We start from the raw sequence: 20,610 nt of genomic DNA, 5'->3' as shown, positions 1-20,610 counted from the left end.
TTAAATTTGTGAGGTGCCGTTCATTATAAATAAGTCATCCTCTGTAAATTTTAAAGTAAAGAGACTTTTCTTGACTAGTAGATTTGGTAATAGATAGCTCTTCAGAAGGTCCAAGCCAGTAACCTACTCTAAAATTTAACTTCCTCTTTGTTAACTACTATTAATAAAGCACCTAAGAAATAATTCTCATCGGAGCCTCATACTTCTCCACAAAAAGTCAGAAAGGACAATATCATTTTTCTCATTTGAAAAACCAAGAAACTGAAGCTCATGAAGTTTTGCGTGTTCAAACAACTTGTAATGATGGAGCTATGATTACAGTCCAGATTTCTAACTGTTAAGTGTTAATAAAATAAAAGGGTGACGATCTTGAGTTCTGCAGTCAGAAGAAAAGGGGTTATAATACTGGCTGTCTTTTACTTGCTGGGGGCACTGGACAAGTTATTTAATCTCTTCATCACTCAGTTTCTTTATCTTTAAAATAGGAATAATAATAGTGTCCACTTCATAACATGGTTGTGAGAATTAAATGAACACTTATGCAATGCCTGGCTTATAATAAGTATTCAATAAATATTTGCTAATGTAATCAGCCCTGTCCATTCTTACTCTACGGAGGCAGCTTCAGTAAAGTGGTAAAACCTTGGCTTCGGACAGAGCCAGATGAGTTCTGATTTCTGTTCTATCACATGATCTTTATATGAGTTCCTTCCCTGTGAACTCTTCTGGCCAGTTTTTCATATGTAAAACTGTAAGGGATACTCTGAAGATTAAAGTCCTGGTCTGTAGAAGAGGAGGTTTAATAAAAGTTCAATTTCTTTTAGTCTACCTTGAACCTCTGCCAGAAAGTTTCTTTACTAAGTACTTATTTCTTTAGTATGCATTTAGCCCCTTGTTTATATAAGCCATATTATTCAACAAGGTATTACCAGAACCTAGCATAGTGCCTGCATCTATTAGGCATCCAGCAAATATGTGTGGAACTATGTATTTCATGCTGTAGGAGAGAGAATTCTCTGCAGCTTAGGATGGCCAGAGAAGACTACAGGAAAGAGACAGGATTTAAGTGGATCTTGAATAATGTTTGGAAAAATGGTCACCATATAAGAATAGAGAATGATAGGAGATCTGCTCATGAAAATGAGCAGCCCACAAAACCTAAACTTCAAATATGGGCAAGAATGATGATCCTTGTAGAAGCTCTAGAGGTGATATTCTTCAAATCTGACCCAGGAGATATTTAGAGTTCCAAGACAGGAGTGATATATATCCTGGAAGGAGCACAGGGAAAAGTGATTATTTGGTGGTGGTTTTAGAAATGGAAAAAGAGGGCTTCCCTGGTGGCACAGTGGTTAAGAATCTGCCTGCCACTGCAGGGGACACAGGTTCGTGCCCTGGTCCGGGAAGATCCCACATGCCATGGAGCAACTAAGCCCGTGCGCCACAACTACTGAGCCTGCCCTCTAGAGCCTGCGAGCCACAACTACCGAAGCCCATGCACCACAACTACTGAAGCCCACATGCCTAGAGCTCGTGCTCCGCAACGAGAAGCCACTGCAATGAGAAGCCCGCGCACCGCAATGAAGACCCAACACAGCCAGAAATAAATAAATTAAATTAATAAATTTAAAAACAAAGCAGAAACTAACACACTATTGTAAAGCAATTATACCCCAATAAAGATGTTAAAAAAAATGGAAAAAGAGCAAAAGTTATCTTTTCCATATTTTGAAAGTGGTGGAAGAATGGTTCATTAGTCTGTATTCACAATTCTGATATAATAAAGTTTAATAAAAGCCAGTTTTTCTTACATATACTTTCCTTACTTTGATTATAACTTTTCAGTTTGGGTTGGAATCATTCCATTGATGTTAATGATATTCCATATATGTATAGAAAGAATCTTTGGACACATTGCTATCTTGTAACTATAGGCTGCAACATTGTCAGGAGATAGAGTCTTTTTAATAATAGGAAACAGTGCGAAGGCATTGGTGTCCTCTGTCACTGGAGGTGTCAACATGTTGGGGGTCTTAGTTGAGGTGGTGGACAAATGGCTGCAGATATTTCATTGTGTTTTCATCTCCATGGGACTCCTCAACTATAGGGGCAGAGTTATCCCATTGCTAAGGGAAGGCTATGTTTGGCAGGAGTTAAAAGTGCTGAAGACATGGAAACTGTGGATATTGCCAGACGTTTTTCAAGGATGTGGGTCCAGGTGTCCTGATTTGAAATTTCCTCTTGAGGCTCCCTCCTACCATGTTAGAGGACAATGATTTCTCTGTTTATTCTCATGCTTGATCTAGAAAAGGATGAGGTTGATCTGAGAGCTTCAGATTACTTTTCGACTACTTGTTTAAAAGGACTTTATTCATAAACTCTTTCACTACCTTATTTCTTTAGTAAAAGCAACTCATTTCCATTTCCTTTTTTTGTTGTTAAGATTTAATTTAAATTTTTTTTTTTGGCTGTGTTGGGTCTTTGTTGCTGTGCACGGGCTTTCTCTAGTTGCGGCAAGTGAGGGCTACTCTTCGTTGCGGTGCACAGGCTTCTCATTGCAGTGGCTTCTCTTGTTGCGGAGCATGGGCTCTAGGCGTCCCGGCTTCAGCAGTTGTGGCACACAGTCTCAGTAGTTGTGGCTCATGGGCTTAGTTGCTCTGCGACATGTGGGATCTTCCTGGACCAGGGCTCGAACCCATGTCCCCTTCATTGGCAGGTGGATTCGCATCCACTGCACCACAGGGAAGTCCCCTTATTTCCATTTCCAATGCCGTACTCTAGAGCTTGTCACCATGCAGGGACCTGCTATACTTGAAATCTTCAATTCAGTTATCCTACTCTTTTGCAAGAGTAGGATTAGTTTCACCCTCATTTTCTATTCTGTGATCTTGAGAGAACTTCGAATTCCAGGACAATTTTTCTTTATCTTCACTTATCAGGTTTTTCTTTTTTCTCCCAATAATTCAACCTTTCCCTCCAGTTGATTCTATGGTTCACATTCTAACCTTTTCTCTTACCAATAATCTACACCCCAATCTACTCTTACCACTGCCTTGTAAAATTCCAAGCATGGATGAATACCATGTTTCCGGCACAGCACCAGCAAAGTAAACTTCTACTCAATGCCTCCCCAACTTCCTCCTTATTCTTAGAACACTTTAATACTTAATTCCAAGAGGAAATAGAGACCATCAAATAAGAGCCCTCTCAACATCTGTGTCTAAGTCTAAAGTTTCACCTGCATCCATACTCCATACTCACCTTTCTCTTCTAAAAGAAATGGTATCCCTCTTTTTTGTTGTTGTTGGGGTTTTTTTGGCCGTGCCACACAGCCTGTGGGATCTTAGTTCCCTGACCAGGGTTTGAACCTGTGCCCCCTGCACTGGAAATGCAGAGTCTTAACTACTGGACGGCCAGGGATGTCCCAGCATCCCTCTTTTTAAAGTTCATGTCTTTACTTGAGCTCTCTGCATTTCTATTCCACCTACCCTCTCAAGGACTTCACCTACTAATTGTTCCATCTCTCTCCTATCAGCATTAAGCTTGCTTATATCTCTCCTGTCTCAAGAACAACAGAAACTTCTACTCTCATCTTTCTTTCCTACTAAGGACACCTCTTTGAATGCGTCATCCACTCTCACCCCTCCACTTCCCAACAACCACTTAGTCTTCATACTTTTCTATATGGTTTCTGCCTTTACAAGTCTATTACAACAGATTTGTTCTCACTAAGGATGACAGTGATTTCTTGTAGCTAAATTCAATGGGTAATTACTATTCCATATAACTTTCTGTAGATTTAACATTGTTCCGCAGTTCCTTTCTCTTGGAATCTTTTTCTTTTTTTGTGGCTGCATCGTGTGGCAAGCTGATCTTAGTTCCCAGACCAGGGATCGAATCCATGCTCCCTGCATTGGGAGCACGGAGTCTTAATCACTGGAAGTCCCTTGGAATCTTTCTTTCCTTGGTGTCTGTGATACTACACTCTCCTGTTTTCTTTTCTTTTTTTCTTTATTTTTCCTTGCTGATTCCTCTTAATCAGTCTGTTTTGCCAGCTTGTCTTCTGTTGTCCATTTCTTAAATGTTGGTATCTCTATGGGCTTTATTCTCAGCTCTCTTTACTGTAGATTCTCTTGCCAGTCAATCTCATTAAGTTCCATGGTTCAGTTTTCCCACCATATGCTGATGACGGCCATATCCTCATGTCTATTCCAGCAGCTCTTCTGAGTAACAGATTCATGCATGCAGCTCCTTTTGGATTTCTAACAGGTACATATCTGCCTTAGTCTTTTCGGGCTACCATAACAAACTACCATTGAATAGCTGGTTTTAAAGAATAGAAATTTATTTTCTCATAGTAGTAGAGGCTAGAAGTCTGAGATCAGGGTGCCAGCATTATTGGGTTCTGGTGATGCCATCTTGCCGACTTCTAGAAGGTCATCTTCTCACTGTGTACTCATGTGGTGGGGGTCTGGGGAATCTTTCTCTTCCTTTTCCTATAAGGCCACAGTCTTATCAGATTAGGGTCCTACTGTATGTTCTCATTTAACCTTAAATATCTCCACAAAAACCCTATCTCCAGATACAGCCACCTTGGAAGTTAGAGCTTCAACATATGAATTTGGGTTGGGGGAGGGAATAATTCAGTCCAAAGCAATGTGCAAGATTGAACTCATCAGCTTCATACTAAAATCAGTTCTATTTTCTGTGTTCCAATTTTAAGGAATTGCACCAGAGACAGTACAATGCAGAAATAAAGAAAATGGGTGCTAGAGCCAGTCTTCTTGGGCTCAAATCCAGGTTCTTATCTTTTACTAAAAATTTGCCCTTGGGCCTCATATTTTTATCCATAAATGGAATTATTATATAGTATCTATCACATAGGAATGTGGTGAGGATTAAATGAGTTGATATAATCCTTGAAACAGTACCAGGCACATGGATATAATTATCAAAACAGTGCTCCGTAAATATCAACTATTATTATATCATCCACCTAATCGATTAAACCAAATGCCTGCATGTCACCCTTGACCCTTACCTCTCCCTTCTCTCTGGTGTTTACTTAATTTCCAGGTTCTACAGTTTCTATCTCCTTAACATTCTGGAACTGATTCACATTCTCCATCCCCTTACCTTTTTTCCCAGGCCAGGAACCACTTCTCTTTTCTAGATTGCTACAATAACATAGTAACTAGTCTTTGCTACAATAACATATTAACTGGTCTTCCTTGGCTGACCTCCTTCCAGTCTAGTCTCTCTCCACATCCAGAAGGTTTTACCAAAAATGCAAATCTCTTCGTATCAGTTCTCTGCCTAAATCCATTAAACGGTTCCCCCCAAATCTCTATAATGGTTTACAGGCTTTTCATGATCTTCCCATGCTTACCTTTATTTATTATTCTCTTTTCTGTCCACTCACCAATTCTCACTCCATGCGGTAGCTACACTTTAAATTACTTTATTTACTTTAAGGCTGTGCTTCCCAAGAAACTTTTTACTTTATAACACACAGAAAATGATAATATGTGCAATGGCACACTGGGGTAAACCAACAAGTTTGCTTGTGTCTAGGGGCAATTGGCCTGAGATCTCACCTAGCACCCCCAAGGGTGAGAGAATCAAGATTTAAACATATCTGTAACTCTTTCACAACCTAACAGCATAACTAAGGCACATTAGCTTGAAAGCTGTGTCTAATTACAGATTACCACACCAGTGCCATGAATTCCACTGTCCTTTCCTAGAGCCACCATAACCAAATATCAAAACTCTTCTAAAGTGCAAACTAATCCTTCACATCCCACCTTAGAGGGCACTTCCTCTAAGAGTCTTCACTTACCTCTCATGTCTGTTTCTTTTGTTTGTTTGTTTTGTTTTGTTTTTCCTGTGCGCTCCAAATAGCAGCTATGTGTCCCCTTTCATCGCTTATATAAAAACATGTTCCTGAGGAACTTTCCACATACATTGATAATATAATAATAGATAAATGCTTAGGATCTAGTGGGAACATAGAAAAATCTGCAGGAAGTTTATATGAATCCAGTAGTAATATAAAATTAATTCTCAACATTGCCTAAAAATCCTGACCAATGCTGTTACTTCCTGTACTTAATTAATTAGGTAGATTCTTCACTGACATAATAAAACAGACACTTTTTACATAGTAAACCAACTCCCTTTTTAGCCAATGCAATTGTCTACCTTAGGTACCAGTATAAACAAGCAAGACAATTGCTTTCCTGAAATAAGGAAGATGTAGTTCGAGCTAAGCCTGGCTTTTGGCAGCAGCATTAGAGTGAATCTAACTAAAAGGTAGATATTTACATTTTGGGGGGAACATTTAAATGCTCTCAAGCATCAGAATTTCTATATGCAAAGGTTGGGCTTCCCTGGTGGTGCAGTGGTTAAGAATCCCCCTGCCAATGCAGGGGACAGGGGTTTGAGCCCTGGTCCGGGAAAATCCCACATGCCGCAGAGCAACTAAGTCTGTGCGCCACAACAAGAGAAGCCACCGCAATGAGAAGCCCACGCACCGCAATGAAGAGTAGCCCCCGCTCTCCGCAGCTAGAGAAAGCCTGTGCAGCAAGAAAGACACAACACAGCAAATATAAATAAATAAATAAATTTTTAAAAAAAGAATCTCTATATACAAAGGTAAATTCCACTATTATCTTCCAGAAGCAATTGTGTCTTAAATGCATAATTCCTTTACCCTTTTGGATTCTTGGCTCAAGCCAATTTCAAACTCTGTGAATAACTGAGAATTAACTTGACTTTTTTTTTTTTTTTTTTTTTTTTGCGGCACGCGGGCCTCTCACTGTTGTGGCCTCTCCTGTTGCAGAGCACAGGCTCCGAACGCGCAGGCTCAGCGGCCATGGCTCACGGGCCCAGCCGCTCCGCGGCATGTGGGATCCTCCCGGACCGGGGCACGAACCCGTGTCCCCTGCATCGGCAGGCGGACTCTCAACCACTGCGCCACCAGGGAGACCCTAAACAAAACTTTTACGTGAGAGGAAAATATGTGATAGGAGAAAAGTGGTTATAGGAACTTAGGATTGTAAAAATAAATTCTTCAAAACAGTACATTTTGGGGTTTTCTACTAATAAATATCAAAATCATTCCATTAATTGACACAAATTACACAAGTAATGTCAAAGGGGAATTTAAGAAAACTTATTAGGTAAGAAATTAAAGCAACTGACTCGTTAAGAAACTAGATTTAAAACATATGTTTTTTTTTTTTTTTTTTTTTTTTTTGGCTGTACCTCATGGCTTGTGAGATCTCAGTTCCCCAGCCAGGGATTTGAACCAGAGCCATCACAGTGAAAGCCCAGAATCCTAACCACCAAGCCACCAGGGAACTCCCCAAACCTAAAATTGTGTTCAGAATTTGTTTGTTATCCTTGAAAGAAGAGAGTATTTACCAGTTGACATTTTGAGTCTTCTCAAAGTTGTATTCTTACTGTTCATCTCCCTTTAGCATCCTTTTTAATTCACCTATCCCCCTTTCCACCGTATTTCCCTCTGTTTTGACTCTTTCCCCTTAGTTGCTAACTGTACAACCGACCTTATTCATTATTTATTCATCAAATAAGAACAACAAACAAACATTCCTGGTCACTACTTCCTCTTCTGGCCAGCAGCCTATGTCTCTTTTCTCCTCAGCCAAACTTATTTAAATGGCAACATTTCCCAGTCTTCTATATCTCCTCAAATTTTCTTTAATCTTGACCCATTACGGTCTGCCTTTCACTGGTTTTTCTGCTGAGACTGTGGTCAGTAATTTAACTGAAAACCGTTTAGTACTGTATCTAGGAAATTTATCTCAGTCCTCTTTTGCCTCCAGCAGCACTTGATACCACAGATAACATCTGTACTTCTTGATTTTTGCCCTTGAAATGGTAAAACCCAACCAGTGCATCTGGATTCAGGCCCATCAGGAGTGGTAGGATAAACGGTTGCTGGCAAAACAGCACACTTGAAAACCGAACAGAGGACTGCAGGGTGGTCTGTCCTAGTGCGGCAGTGCAGCATCTAAGCCATCCTCTCATTCTCAAATTGATCTCATGTTCCCAAAGGAGAGAACTGAGGAAAAGGAAAGAAGGAGAAGCTGGCAGAGGGAAAGGGAAACTGAGCGCCCATGTGTGATTTGTGAGGTCATTCTCTGTTCCACTTATAAGACTAGACTGTGAGCAAAGGGTGCTTTGCTCACAAAGAATGCTCCAATAGAATGCCACTGGGCCACAACAGAAGCCACTATGGGCCCCATCATGAAATCATGGAAACCACAGAGAAATTATACTACCTATGGCCAAAGGCATTGGAATTATCTTCTTTAGTGAATTTACTGCCACCGCTGAAGACCTCCTTCACCTGCATTATTTTTGATTTCTCATTTAAACATTTGTTGTAAATTGAAGGACTTGGCTTTGCATTTGAAACTTATTTAATGATTACAACCTATTTCTCCTGGTACTTTCACTTACTCTTACTTATTCTTTCTAACCCTCCCTTAGTCATTTCTTATTTTTCTACTCATTAAATATGGGTATTTTTCTCAGAGTCCCCATTATTTTTATCTTCTTTTCTTACTTTGTATGGTCAATCCAGGTGAATTTATTCTTTTTGTTCTGATTCTATGGATCCATCCCAGACCTGTTTCCAAACTTCAGGCCCATATAGCCCACTAAGTATTAAACATATCCACCTATATTTCTGATGGAGCCCTCAAGAAAACATAGCCCAAAGAGACTTCCTGTATTTTTGTTTCTGATGACATAGCAGACTGAGTTCATAGGAAACCCCCTTAATTTAAAAAAACGTGTGGTATGGGATATAAAAATACATTCAACATACTCTAGGGATTTCCGTGGTGCTACAGTGGTTGAGAATCCGCCTGCCAATGCAGGGGACACGGGTTTGATCCCTGATCCGGGAAGATCCCACATGCCGCGGAGCAACTAAGCCCGTGTGCCACAACTACTGAGCCTGCACTCTAGAGCCCACGAGCCACAACTACTGAGCTCATGTGCCACAACTACTGAAGCCCACGCGCCTAGAGCCCGTGCTCCGCAACAAGAGAAGCCACCGCAATGAGAAGCCCGCGCACTGCAGTGAAGAGTAGCCCCCGCTCACCACAACTAGAGAAAAGCCCGCACACGGCAATGAAGATCCAACGCAGCCAAAAATAAGTAAATAAATAAATAATAAAATAGGCAAAGTATACAAATAGACATTAAAAAAAAACCCAACATATGTTATACATGACTGTGCTCAGAACAAATAAAAAGAAAGTCCCAGAAATAAAGAGGGCATTTACAGTCAGTAATAACAGGCTCAAGCCTTTTCCATTTTATGTCCTTAGAGGATCTTGAATCTGAATATTTGCTTTAATGTCTAAGTAGTTGTGGTTTCAACATCTATGTGAAGAAAGCAGATAGAGCCTTGAACCTGCATGAGTCAAGCAGTTGAAACTGAGATGCCTGCATATAAGCAGGTCACTGCAAAGACTACCTCCTCAATGAGAAAAGGTAGAGAGCACTAGATAGGAAAAAAATACACATGTGAATTGTAGACTTGCGGTTTGTGATTGCATAGTTATGGAATACAGATGGTGTGGCAATACCTTAGCTGAAAAGTAGTAAAAACTGGTTCCAGAATAGAAAAACAAGAAAAAAATTGCCACATTTCAAAAACTAGGGGTACCTTGGATTCCTTAGAAAACAAACCCTACTGAAGACGATTTCACAATAAAAGTAACAAACCACAAATTTGTGATTCAAGGAGTCAAGCTTCATCTATCTCGAAACACTGTCATCTTAGAGTCCTTTCTTCTAATTGTATGGACAGGAATGAGAGTGGAGAAGTATATCTGCTCTTAATTGCCTTGGACTGGGACTGACACATAAGTTTTACTTATATTCCATTGGTGAGAATTCGTCATATGACATCACCTCGATACTTGGGAGTATCATGGTCTAGCAGTGTGCCCAGGAGAATGTAGCAGTTTTGTGAACATATAGCAATTATCTTTGCCACATTGTCCTATCAAATAGATTAGTAAGAGTTATTGATTCTGCCTTGGATATCAGTAACTATCCTCTTCTCCTTCCCAATGTCTTTAAGCTTGTTTAGGGTGTCATCATCTTTCACTTGGAATACTGCAATAACCTCCTGACTTGTCTTCCTATGACCTGTTTCTCCCTACCACAGTTAGAATACTTTGGCTGTAAATAATACTGGCTGTAGGTAACTTAGGAAAAATTGGGAAATTACTATACAGGGCTATTTAACATCTTATGAACTCCAGAAGCAATAATAAATGTAGGTGCAGGAAAGTCCTGGAAAAAGAGATTGAAAGGGTATCAGGACTGCAACCAATGGTCAGGTATCCACAGTTGGCTTTTAGCTTATTTGGCCTCTCTTTAAGAGAAAAATTTTTTTCTCCCAATCCACCAGGGGTTTCCTATCTTAATGCTGCAAAACATTCAGTGTCTTTTCCTCCAGTACGATGCCATTCATAGACAGCTTTGGCATGGAAGTATTTTTTTATACCTGTCTTCTATCTACAAGGGCTAGGACCAATCTAAGTCATCTATCTCTTTTTATCTCCCACATTCTAACTTGATGTTTTATACAATCCAGGCAGAGTGATTGTTCAATCAATATTCAACAAATCAATGAATGACCAACAGCATTATGCCATTTTATTGCACTCTGAGCATATTGTTAACCACCTCTGATCTATGAGTTCTTGCACTGATTCAGACTAGTGAGCCTTTCATCCTTCAAGAAAAATTTCTCTCTAAAAAGAAGGACGATTGACCCTTTATTTTCTTATCTTACCTGGCTGTGACACCATAAATTACCTACATTATGTCCTGTGTTTGACCCCATGGGAAAGTTCTGTGTATTGGTCATTCTTGTAGATCTCTGTTAATTCGGAGCTTACAAAGTACTTTTGCACCACACATTAATTATTCTGACTCAAAATTTTCTCTTAAAAAAAAAGGTATTAATAAAATTTAGCTTAGTAGATAATTGTATAGTGTCTTGAGAACTATTTTACATGTATTAATACGTTTGTTTGGTTGGCTTTTCTTTGCTTTTTTTTTTTGGTTTTACAAAACAATCCCATAAGTAACTAGGGATGGAACTAGTATTTTCCCCAAATCATTTTCCCATTAGTGTTATCTCAAAGCTCAAATCTGATAACAGATTTTGTTATCAGATCCCACGTGATACCGCTGTCCCACACAGCATTTAGTGAAACAGTTCTGTTGGAAGCAAAAACAAATGTCATCAAGAAAAAATGGATTGTAGGCGCCCCTGGCAGTCGTTGAAAAATGGCGACTGTCGCTGAGCTGAAGGCCGTTGTAAAAGACACCTTGGAAAAAAAGAGGAGTATTAGGGCATTTAAAAGCAAGGATTCAAACTGAAGTTTTCAATGCCCTTGATGGTGAAAGTGAACCCCGACCATCATTGCCTCATGAAAACCTTCTAATTAATGAATTAATTCTGGAGTATTTGGAATTCAACAAATATAAGTATACAGCATGTGTCCTCACAGCAGAATCTGGTCAACCCATAGTTCCATTGGACAATTTCTCATCCGTGAACTAAAATCATTTGAACTAGGGTTCAAATCCCAGCTCTACCTTTTACTACCTCTGTGACCTTGGACAACTTACTTAAATTCTCTATGCTTTAGTTTCTTCATGTATTAAAATTGGGACCACAGTAGTACACACCTCGGGAATTCCCTGGTGGTCCAGTGGTTAGAACTCCGTGCTTCCACTGCAGGGGTCATTGCTTCCATCCCTGGTTGGGGAACTAAGATCCCTGCAAGCCTCCTGGTGTGGCAAAAAAAAAAAAAAAAATAGTACCCACCTCATAGAATTCTTGTGTAGAATAAATGAGCTAACGCCTGTAAAATGCTCAGTAAAATTGTTAATTGAAAATTTCTTCTTGTTAGAGGAGAGACACTCAAGATTTTTTCCAGGGTTGAGTACTCATCATAATAGTTAAACCTGACCAATTCTGTTGTTTTCTTTGCAGTTGGCAGTCGATATGTGTGTATTTAAATAAACTCCAATGTTTTCAAATAAATTTATCATTTTTATTGTTGACATTTACTAAACTCCAGTTAAAGTTATTGTCCTTACTCTAAGCAAAAAGAAGCAGCAGAAAGAAACCACCAGTGACTAAACTAGCATTCCGTATATAGTTACTCACCCCTCACTAGGAGGCAGGTCTTTGTTTCTAGAAACAGACATTTTCCTATTCTTGAAACTAATATTTTGGCCTTAGGGGTATCAGATAGATGCAGGTTGCTGTATCCCAGATTCATTCAAACTACTCCAGATCTGGTGCTTTTGTTCTTTTACAATCTCCTGCAATGTGCCAGGTAGGTGAACAGATATCTGTTGCCATGAGGGATTAAATATAGATAGATGATAGATAGATAGGGATAGATAGATTTTCAGCTCTGTTATTGAACTAAGCTATTTATGCCAGTTAAATGTACTTCCCCTTTCCAAAATAGCTTTCCAACCAAAAATATAAATTTAAAATTTCTATTTGAGCCTGTTTCATTTATCTGGAGTACTGCAATACTGTAGTACACATCTATTTATGTACAGCTGCTGCTTTGGAGGAAGTAATCCTTCCAGATTCAGGTCAATGTAAATTACATTTTCAGTTATGTCAATTACTTTTGAAACAAAATCTTCCCTTCTATTATTCTTCCTCCGTTTTCCCCTTCCACTTTCCCTCCTTCCTTCCCTCAGTCTCCACTCCAGTCACACTGACCTCCTTCCTGTTCCTGGAACACACCAGACATGCCCCCTTAGTTGTCTGTTTGGCTAACTCCCTCACTTCTTTTATTTTTTTAATTTTTAATTTCTTTTTCTGAGATTTTTAATAATAATTTAGGGAAGGACTTTTTGTTTAGCATCTTTATTGCAGTATAATTGCTTCACAATGTTGTGTTAGTTTCTGCTGTATAACAAAGTGAATCGGCTATACGTATACATATATCCCCTCCCTCACTTCTTTTAAATACGTATACATACGTCCCCTCCCTCACTTCTTTTAAATCTTCACTCAAATCTTTATGATTAAGTTCATTTGAGATTACCCTGAGGATACTTTTTAAAATTGCAACCTCCTACATCACACTCTGGAAAATCCTTCTTCCACTCAGTTAAAATATTTTTCCATATCGCTAATTGTCTTGTAAAAAATATATATAGTTATTATCTATCTCTCCCCACTCAAATGAAAGCTCTACAAGAGCAGAGTAAGGATCTTTGTTTTGCTCACTGCTGCATCCTAAGAAACTAGAACATAGTAAGTACTCAAAATACTTGATGAATAAATGGATGGAATAAAATGTGTAAAGAGCAGGACGCATTCCATCAGTCTAAGCTGGTCCAATATATGTCTCTATGTTCACAAATGAATTGTGTGAAATTACTGTGCTTTCTGGTAAAATAATAAAGTAAGATATATGTATCATTTACTTTTTTTTCTATTCTAAAAGGAGTGTCGTTCCTTTTCAGATCACATGGAACTAAAATCTATTATAATACCATCGCCTTTTAAAAAAGTAGATATGCAGAAAAACTTCAGTAAATTTATTACATTCTTAGTTATAGTAATAAAGTAGTTACTTTTGAAAGTAAAAATATATATTTATAAGTCAGGGGAAAGCTTTGTGAGGTTTTTAAAAAAAGAGCGCTAGAGATGGAATCTGGCGTCAGGTATTTCTTGTGCCTCTTCATTTCTTGGCAATTTCTTTTTTTAAATTTTTTTTTAATGAAAACTACAATTTTATTCATTCCTTAAGGTTTGCATTCACACAAATTGTGCAAATTGTTCTCCATGGGGAAAAACAACCAAACCAAAGTCCTATTTTTAGAAAGGGTTGCTCTAACCTTCTGCTCAGTTACAGTCTCTTTGTGTTCTGGCCTTCCAGGCCTCCCCTCCACAGAGCTGCCACCAGGGAAACCCTCAGTGTCACCCTCATTGGAGCCGAGGGGACTGAAGAAATGACGAACTTGTCTCAGACTCAGCAGTAAGTTAGGCTTTCTGCTCTCACCCCTCGTTTCTCATCTTCCACGACGGGTTTCTACCTACTTTCTGTGAGCTGGCCCCTCTGTATTTCCCAATTCTGACAACCTTCCAAGTATTGAAATCACCTTGTTGCCAAGAACCTCCTTTGGTCCTTACAGTTCTCCTCTCTGGACTGGAGCCTTTTGCCTGAACCCGATGGAATAAACGCACCTGACAGTGCATTAATCTCCCTCAATGAACTTCCAAGTTGCACCTCATCCTGTGTCTACCTAGCTCCATCAGATCCTGGCATCACAGCCTTTTCCTCCCACAATTGATGCTGTAGTCTGTCTCCCCATTGTTTATCTTTCAACTACCTTCATTTTCCCTTGCCATACATTTCTGTACTATTTTCTGCCTACATAGGTGACCTTCCTGCCTGCTGCCTGCCTCACTCTATTCTATGGGTCGTACTACAATTCTTAGCCATTCAAAGAATCCTGCCACAGTTATCCATACTATCCCGGCCATATTTCAAGATACAAGTTTTATCTATTTTTTTAAAAAACAATCAGAATAAATAGATTAGATAATTTGCAGTCTTCTGTTCTTATCAGTGTTTATTTGTGAATCTGTAAAAACAAGCAGCCCAGCATGTCATGAACATTTTTACTGCAATACACACGGGCATTCAGCAGCAACTAAGCCAAGCTCAAAATGAGACAAAGACAGAGCCACCATTGGCATTGTTTGAGTGACACAGGAAATAAAACAGTCTCCATCCACCAGATTTCTCTTAATTGAAAATCTTCATTATATCAATCAGTATCGGTAGAGAATATAGAAGTTGGACAATTGTTATTGGAATACATGGAAATTTGAAGTAAAAATATCTAGGATAAACCAGCAACTTGGGCAGCACATTTGGAAAAGAGGAAGGAAATAGTTCATCTTTGGAGAACCAAAGCAATGAAAATGTCTGTATTGGGAGTTGATTCTGCTCTTACAGTGTTCTGGATACTTTAAAAAGTCTCTTTAGACCCACAGCTGACCGGGTCGAAGAGAGGATGTTTTCACATCCCTTGGCCTGTGTAATCTCTTCCTGCTTTATCTGTGCTGCAGTGGCAAGCACAAGCACAAGTAGTCACAGGCAGAGTTTCTGAAAGAAGTCTCCTTGCTCTGCAAATCAGCTGGAAGTGCACTGAAGTGCACGTGAGAGGTGTGGACTAGACGATCCATCGTCATTTCTAGTTATAATGATCTCTGATTCAATGTATGTGTCCATGCTTATCTTAAATTCACAATATGTGCTTTCTTTAAAGCTTCTTACTGGGTTTTAGAACACAACATTTACTTTAATATATATTTCATAACTGCCTTATGAATTTAAAAATATGTTATTTTCTTTACAATCTCCTAAGAGCATTGCCACAAAATGCATACTCAAAAATAAGGTAGAGACCAGGGCAATAAAAATCCCTTTAATGAAAAAGGGCGTCCACTCTAACAAACACAGTTCCTGACTTGGAGAGGCAGTCAGAAGTTGAATGTTTTCCTCCTGCTAGCTTAAGGCTGGTTGCAGCCAGACTCTGACCTGATGGACTGCATCTCATCCTGCCTTGCTTTCTGTGCACTGTAAGTAAGCCTTCTCTCCTGAGGGATCTTAGGAAGCACATAAAGTGTTAGAAAACAGGCAGAACTTTCATCACAGAGCACTTACCATGAGATCCTGCATTCTGGAGCTCGAAAGGAATCTCAGAGTAATTTAGTAAACGTCCTCCATTTTTCAGATAAGGAAACTACAATCCAGAGAAGGTAATGAGTTGCCCATGGCCACATAGATAGTATGTGGGCCAACGTGAGCCTAGAGGCCAGCTTTCTTCTCTGGAAACTAGTCTTCTCCCCCTTTGTCATTTTCCTTCACTCATCTTCTATAATGATTCATTGGCTGGCTTCCTGATTCTGGGAGACTGAGCTCTAGGATCATCGTTGTATCCACTGCAAATTCAGACCTGCAGCCAGGCAGGCATAATGGAAACTATGGATTCTGGAGTAAAATCCCAGCACTGCTGCTTACTAGCTGTGTGAGCTAGGGTAAATAACTTTATCGCTTTACGTTCAGTTTCATCATGTATAAAATAGAAACATCAGAGAGTTACTATTCCTACCCAGTCCTGAATACTCAGTATCTTTTGGTTACTTCCCTCCCTTTGTTTTCCTCCATGAAGTTCCATGTCTTTTGTCCCAGCTTCTTGAAACAAAACAACTTAATGTTATGAATATATCATTTTAAATGGTTACCCTTAGGTGTAAGAATTTCTTATAATAATCATTTAATAATTAACACACATTTTCACTTTAGACAGGGCTGAAAGAAAATGTTCTCGCTCTATTTTTCACTTGAGTTTGTAGTATTAGTGAACCTGAGTCTAGCTACAAAAGGCAACCGGAATGGTTCAATTATTCAGGTAAAAACACAAGACATAGTCTAGATTTTTCTAATTCCTTTAATAAGCTCCTATCTTTTGGGAGTTTGTGTTCTTGTTCCCAGGAAAAAAAAAGGCAACATTAAGCAAGTTGAAACTACAGGCATACCTTGTTTTATTGCACTTCACTTTATTACATTTTTTACAAATCAAAAGTCTATGGCACCTAGAGTCAAGCATGTCTATTGGTACCATTTTCCCAGCAGCATTTGTTCACTTCACATCTCTGTCATATTTCGGTAATTCTCAAACTATTTGAAACTTTTAAATTATTATTATATTTTTTATGGTGATTATGATCAGTGATCTTCGATGTTAATATCATCAAAGAGGCATCACAAACTACGCCCATATAGGACAGTGAACTTAATCCATAAATATTGTGTGCGTTCTGACTGCTCCACCAGCTGGCTGTTCCCCCATCTCTGTCCCTCTCCTCAGGCCTCCCTATTCCCTGAGTCACAATAATATTGAAATTAGGCCAATTAATAACCCTGCAGTGGCCCCTAAGTGTTTAAGTGAAGGGAGGAGTGGTATGTCTTTCACTTTAAATCAAAAGCTAGGAATAAGATTAAGCTTAGTGAGGAAGGAATGTCAAAAGCCTATTTAGCTGAAAGCTAAGCCTCTTGTGCCAACCAGTCAAGTTGTGGATGCTAAGGAAAAGTTCTTAAAGAAGATTGAAAGTGCTACTCTAGTGAACTCATGAATGATAAGAAAATGAAACGGCCTTATTGCTGATATGGAGAAAGTTTCAGTGGTTTGGATAGAAGATCAAACCAGCCACAACATTCCCTTAAGACAAAGCTTAATCCAGAGCAAGACCCTAAGTTTCTTCAATTCTAGAAAACCCGAGAGAAGTGAGGAAGCTGCATAAGGAAAGTTTGAAGCTCGTAGAGATTGGTTTATGAGGTTGCAGAAAAGAAGCTATGTCCATGACATAAAAGTGCAAGGTGAAGCAGCAAGTCCTGTTGTAGAGATTGCAGCAAGTTATCCAGAAGATCTAGCAAAGATCATTAATGAAGGCGGTTACACCAAACAACAGATTTTCAATGTAGACAGAACAGCCTTCAGTTGGAAGAACATGCCATCTAGGACTTCATATCTAGAGAGGCGAAGTCAATGCCTGGCTGCACAGCTTCAAAGGATAGGCTGGCTCTTGCTAGAGGCAAATGTAGCCGGTGACTTGAAGTTGAAGCCAGTCCTCACTTACCATTCTGAAAATCCTAGGGCGCTTAAGGATTATGCTGAATCTACTCTGCCTGTGCTCTATAAATGAAACAACAGAGGCTGGATGACAACACGTCTGTTTACAATGTGATTTACTGACTATTTTAAGCCCACTGTTGAGACCTACTTCTCAGAAAAAAAGATTCCTTTTCAAAATACTACTGCTCATTGACAATGCACCTGGTTACCCAAGAGCTCTGACAGAGACATACAATGAGATTAATGTTGTCTTCATGCCTGCTGACACAAAGTCCATTCTGCAAACCAAGGATCAAGGAGTTATCTCAATATTCAGGTCTTATTATTAAAAAAATACACTTCATTAGGCTATAGCTGCCACAGTGATTCCTCTGATGGATCTGGGCAAATTCAATGGAAAACCTTATGGAAAGGATCCACTATTCTAGATGCCATGAAGAACATTTGCGATTCATGGAAAGAGGTCACATTATCAACATCAACAGAAGTTTATGAGAAGTTGATTCCAGCCCTCATGGGTGATTTAGAAGTGTTCAAGATTTCAGTGGAAGAAGGAATTGCAGATGTGGTAGACATAGCAGGAGAAACTAGAATTAGAAGTGGAGCCTGAAGATGGGACTGAATTGCTTTAATCTCATGGTAACACTTGAATGGGTGAGGAGTTGCTGCTTATGGATGAGCAAAGAAAGTGGTTTCTGGAGATGGAAACTACTCCTGGTGAAGATGCTGTGAAGATTGTTGAAATGACAACAAAGGATTTAGAATATTACATACACTTAGATGACAGAGCAGCAGCAGCAGTTTGAGAGGACTGACTCCTACTTTGAAAGAAGTTCTACTGTGGGTAAAATGGTCTCAAACAGCAAAGCATACTATAGAGAAATTGCTCATGAAAGGAAGGGTCAACTGATGCGGCAAGCTCTGTTGCTGTCTTATGTTAAGAAATTGTCACAGCTACCCCAGGCTTCAGCATCCACCACCCTGATCAGTCAGCAGCCATCAACAGTGAGGCAAGACCTTCTACCAGCTAAAACATTATGACTTGCTGAAGGCTCAGATGATGGTTAGCTTTTATTTTTTAATTAAGGTATGTATATTGTTCTTTAGACATAGTGCTGTTGCATACTTAATAGACTACGGTACAGTACAAACATAACTTTTATGTGCACCAGGAAACCAAAGAGTTTGTGTGATTCGCTTTATTGCAATAATTGCTTTGTTATTGTGGTCTGGCACTGAACTCACAACATATTCAAGGTATGCCTGTAGTCTTGCCTGCTTCTCACTTGTAAACATAGGATACTAGCTTATTATTTCTTGATTTGCAAGGAACTTCCAGAATGCAATCATTACCTGTTTCAGCTCAGTTTCTGTTTCTTAAAAGATACTGCCTACCACCCGGGCCCTGAGACCTTCCTCTGTGTAGCTCCATGAACTGCCCTTTCTGTTTTCATCTTTTTTCTTCCCCTTTGCCAATAAACATGTTAACTTTTCTCTTAATCTTAAACCTTCCCTTTTCTTTCACACATCATTTGTACATCATCCTGTTTGTGTCTTTCCCCTGTTTCTCCTACTCTGAAGTCCATTATACTCTAACCTCAGCCTCAAACCCTCTACTAAACTCTCCTTGTTAGGTATTAAAGACACTGCTATTGCCAAAGTCAATGAGTCTCAACCAAGTTACAACTTGGTTTCTCTTTGACCATACGACACTCTTCCCTTTCTCTTGATTTTTTAAAAAAAGCTTTTCTGTTTCTTTTTTAAATAAATAAATTTATTTATTTATTTATTTTTGGCTGCATTGGGTCTTCATTGTAGTGCATGGGCTTCCCATTGCGGTGGCTTCTCTTGTTGCGGAGCAAGGCCTCTAGGCATGCGGGCTTCGGTAGTTGTGGCACACGGGCTCAGTAGTTGTGGCTCGTGGGCTCTAGAGTGCAGGCTCAGTAGTTGTGGTGCACAGGCTTCGTTGCTCCATGGCATGTGGGATATTCCCGGACTAGGGCTCAAACCCATGTCCCCTGCATTGGCAGGTGGATTCTTAACCACTGCACCACCAGGGAAGTCCCCAAAAAGCTTTTGTTTAAAACAAACTCCCAAATCTCATTTTAGAAAATTAGAAAATACAGAGAAGCAAAAAGAAACAAAAATCACTGACATTCCATTACCTAGGACAAACTACCCAATGCAGCTCACTATGAGCACACACACACGCACACACACACACACACACACACACACACACACACACATACATTCACCCCTCCCTCCACGAGAATATGCTATTTATTGTATTTGGTATTGTTTTGTTCATTAAAGTATTGTAAACTTTATTCCATGTCAAAAGGCCTAATTGTAATTTTGTCAAACTTTTAGAAGTTATTTTAAAATGAACCAAATAAATCTAATGAGTAGTTCTTACAAATCTTTTTAGCTAATTATATATAACAATATGCAGACAACAAAATAAAGCATATATAGCTACACTAATATTACATCAGACAACATTTTAAAGCAAAATATTACTAGAGAGTAAAGAAGTTCATTTTATACCGATTAGAATTAATTTCCTGATTTAATTCATCAGAAGAATGTAACAATATTTAATTTGCATGCCAAGTAAAATTGTAACCTAAAAATTGAAAAAGCAGACAAGGTCAAAACTACAAAGAAATAGGAAAATCCACAACCATAATGAGACATTTTAACACACTTCTCACAGTATTTGGTAGAGCAAAGAGGCACACACAAAAAATCAGTATGGAAATACGAGATTTGAATAATAAAGTTAAAAATCACCTAATGATAAAATATGGAACACTGCACATGATTGCAGAATAACATGTTTGTAAGTACACATAA

The 20,610-nt window shown here is 39.1% G+C and overlaps 2 pseudogenes; both read left to right on the top strand.

Annotated features, from left to right (window-relative positions):
- The first annotated feature begins 11,349 nt into the window (after nucleotides 1–11,349).
- LOC113607387 (lisH domain-containing protein FOPNL pseudogene) lies at nucleotides 11,350–14,085 on the top strand (annotated as a pseudogene).
- A 2,425-nt stretch (nucleotides 14,086–16,510) lies between these two features.
- LOC113607386 (tigger transposable element-derived protein 1-like) lies at nucleotides 16,511–18,804 on the top strand (annotated as a pseudogene).
- Nucleotides 18,805–20,610: the final 1,806 nt, after the last annotated feature.

This window comes from Aethalodelphis obliquidens, unplaced genomic scaffold, assembly GCF_003676395.1.
Source record: "Aethalodelphis obliquidens isolate GAN/ISIS:26980383/991018 unplaced genomic scaffold, ASM367639v1 scaffold48, whole genome shotgun sequence".
Classification (NCBI taxonomy): Eukaryota; Metazoa; Chordata; class Mammalia; order Artiodactyla; family Delphinidae; genus Aethalodelphis; species Aethalodelphis obliquidens.
This window is presented reverse-complemented; position numbering and strand designations above follow the sequence as displayed.